Source organism: Alligator sinensis, unplaced genomic scaffold (genome assembly GCF_000455745.1).
Source record: "Alligator sinensis unplaced genomic scaffold, ASM45574v1 scaffold716_1, whole genome shotgun sequence".
NCBI classification, from domain to species: domain Eukaryota; kingdom Metazoa; phylum Chordata; order Crocodylia; family Alligatoridae; genus Alligator; species Alligator sinensis.
In genome coordinates, this window is record NW_005842786.1 from 268,453 (window position 1) to 272,060 (window position 3,608).

Sequence of the window (3,608 nt, forward strand, 5' to 3'; positions counted from 1 at the left end):
TGGACCAATGGCACGGTTGGAATAAAGTTAAATGAGCTTTTGAATGCAAGACATTCTTCATCAGGTCACTGATGCTGAGGTTGGTAGCTGTAGCAGACCTCTTACACTCTGTGGGAACTGGCCACCAAAAGGAGCACATGGGTATACTTTAACAGCATAGTTCATATTCCCCTGTCACAGGAATCTTATCCAGCAGATCCACATAAATTAAAATCCCTGCATGGCCCATCATTTTGCAAAACCCCTTGTCATAGGCTAGTAGTGAGGAGAGTACCCAGGCTCTTCACTATTAAAACGTGTTATTTTCCCATAATCATTCCATTAAGCAATAGCAATGACAGGCTCTTATCTTCTCTGAGGACTTGTCCAGTTTGTGATAATTGGGTTACAAAGAAAATTGCTTGGTTTGTTAGCTTGACAGAGCCCAAACCTTCCATAAAACAAGTAAGAAACATTTGTCTTGCATTTTCCTTTGCATAGGCTTCTGTTTATTAACATTTTGGGAGAACACTATAATTATTCCTAAAATATTCTCCTGTCAAATAAACCTGAGTCATTTCCTTTTTAAATCTCACCTCTGAGTTCTCTTCCCTTTAGCTCTCAAGGTATTATCTGTTCAAAGCATTTTGTAATGCTCTATAGGAGGAAAATAAATGTCATATGAAAATAAATGGTATGGTATTCTTTTCAAATCGTGTTTAGCTTCAGTATTTTCACTTGTCAGCATGAGTACAGATGATTGTGCAGCGCAGCAGCCATGACTTGGCAAGGCAGCCTGCCAGCCTGGGGAAGGGCATGGCTTGCCTTCCCCCTTCCAGTAGATCCAGGTTAAACAAATATTATTTTTATGCTGATATAGAGAATGCTTCAACCAAAGCCATTTTCCAAGGAGATAGAAAAGCTATTTTTCAAAAGCACTTGAGGGGTCTTTTCAACACTCACTAGCTTTATACCTTTGCACCACTGTGGAACTCGTCCTGTCTCCCTAACTAGCACTTTATGGCACATCAGCCTTGCTCTCGAAATTGGACTAACTTCATTACCACTCCTGCACAGACTGACTGTTAAGTTCACCCTTTCTGACAAGTCTAGGCATCAAATGACTTTCAGTTAATCTGGTGTGAAATGTGGGCATTTTCCTCCTTTGTAATTTTTCTGGCAGTAAATGTAGATGTCAGAAGCATTTGAATAGGGTACAGGTCAGAGAGACGGGAGGTCTCTGGGTTTGATTCTCTGCTGTCCCATGGGCCTGCTGGGTGAATTGGGATAAATCCATTTCCCCTCCCACCTCTTGCTTGATGTGTCTGTTTAAGCTATAAACTGTGAGGTCAAAGGATTTTCCTGCAATGTGTTTTTTCAGTACCTAGCACAAGGGGGCCCTGATCTTAGTTGTGGGCTCTAGATGTTACCGTAATCTAAATACCGTAATCCAAATCCAATTTCTCTCTATGAGGATTACAGTATGTGAGAGAGAATTGGATCTCACACACACACACACACACACACACACACACACACACACACGGTAGCTGAGGGCCGTGTACCTCAATGCAGAGAAGCAAATGTGTTTTTAAGCTTCCTTTGCCATCTTCTGCTGGCTGCCCCTGAGAATAAAGGATGTGATGTGAATTGTCCTAATTCTGCTCATCTCAATGGAGCTATCCCAGCTGATGCCAGATGAGGCTCTGCTCTTGGAATTCAACACGGGCCCCGGGGATAGGTGGGGGGTTTGGCATATGAGCCACGGCACTCATTCTCTGCCATCAGAGGACTGGCCAACATTCTTGCATGCCCTGTTACGCTTGTTTTAGGGTCATTTTGTGCTGGCAGCAGAGTCTCAGGCTTGAGCCGCAGTGTAAATCCTTGTTAATTAATATACTTTTTGCCACTATGGTTGTTTACAATGAACCAGCTAGAAATGCAATAGAAGTAGCTAGATAATTGCAGTTCAATTGAATTGGTCCATTTGAAGGGTAGTAGAGCAGTGCATGGCTAGATAAGTGGGCAGAAGCAGGCTCAAGGGAGGTACACTTAGCAGATACTATGCTGCTTTTTCTCAGTGCTAAGAAATTGGAGTTGAAGAGAACAAAAGCTAGGTGAGCCTACCTAGAGTGCCTACTATATTACAGAGCACTTTCTTTTTCAGGGCCCAGTCTTGCCAAAGTCAACGGGAGTACAGCCACTCTTTTCAGCTGGGGCAGAATCAAGCCTCATATCAGCACACTACACCAACATGTAAGAAGCATGAATGGCCTGACAGTATTATGCCGACACAGAGTACGCTGCACTGACTCATGTTTCAGGCTGCTTGTGGAACTTACCTAGGTGTCTTCTGTCTCCTCAGGCTTATGTCACTGCTGTATTTAGCTCCAAGTCTGATCTTAGCTATGTACTACTCTAAAGCACCCTTTGCAGGGTACCCATATCGTGGGGAGGGATGTGCAGCTGCCCTGGGGTCAGTATTCTCCTTGTGCAACAAGTAATGACTGGGTAGAACATTAGGAGCAGTGTTAGGTCCTTCTAAGGATGCTCTGGGGAGGGGAAAGAGCAAGGGGGGAACCATGGACCTGAATCCCAGTCTGAGCAGGATGGCTATACAGTGCTCATCTACACAAGATACTTTACTGCTCAGTAGCACAGTTTACTACGCAATAAACTACGCTATTCATGAGTAAATTTGGTACCTGCAAAAGCAAGTAGTGCATTTACTCTCAAGTAATTACTGCACAGTAATGCACATGCAGACACCAGCCGGAAGCAAATTTGCTCCCAGTAAATCCTGCCACTAGGGGGCCAGCCTGAGCTCAGCCCCAGGGTCCGGGGTTTGGGAGCCTTTCCTGCCCCAGGGCTGGCCTGGCTCTCTGGCAGCCCCCAGCCTCAGGCCCTTAAAAGCCTGCAGGCAGTTTGAGCCCTGGGGCACAACGGCAGGGAGCCTGAGGTGACTGCTGGCCTCTGCTCCCTGTGCACAGGCCACAGGCTACCTGTGGTAGCCTGCCTGCATCCCAGATCTACCGCCTGGTGCTGCAGGCTCCTGCCAGGACTGCCAGCACCCAGGCCCAGCTGCAGGCAACTCCTGGCCACCAGAGCCAGCTCCAGCTGCCCACAGCCAACCCCCAGAAGCCTGCCCAGAGCCTTCAGGTGCTGTGGGGCACTACCTCACTGCACGGCTCCTAGTCCTGCGCTGTGCCCCTGTTTTGGGTGCTGCAGGCAGCTGCCCAGGCCTGGCAGTACAGGGACAGTCAAGCGGAAACCTGGAGAGCAGGTGTGGGACCCCGATCGCCTTGTTGTCACCCATGTCACATACCACCACCCAGGGCCCCCTCTGATTGCAGGAGGAGACTGGCAACTTCATGGCACGGTGGGGCAAGGTGGAGCTGCAGTGGTAGTTTGCATGGGCAAAACTCTGATGCGCAAGTCTATGAGCTGGATGAGGGGAGCGCAGGTACAACTGGTTGGCACAGCAGTGCTGCATAAAGGTCAAGTCCTTGTGGGCACAGTGGATTTCCATCTCTGACCGCAACCATCAGTTGGGCAGTGCCTGCAAGTCCATGCCATTTATGCGGCAGCTGACAGATTCTTGCACCCCAGGACCAAGTGCTGCATGGGTG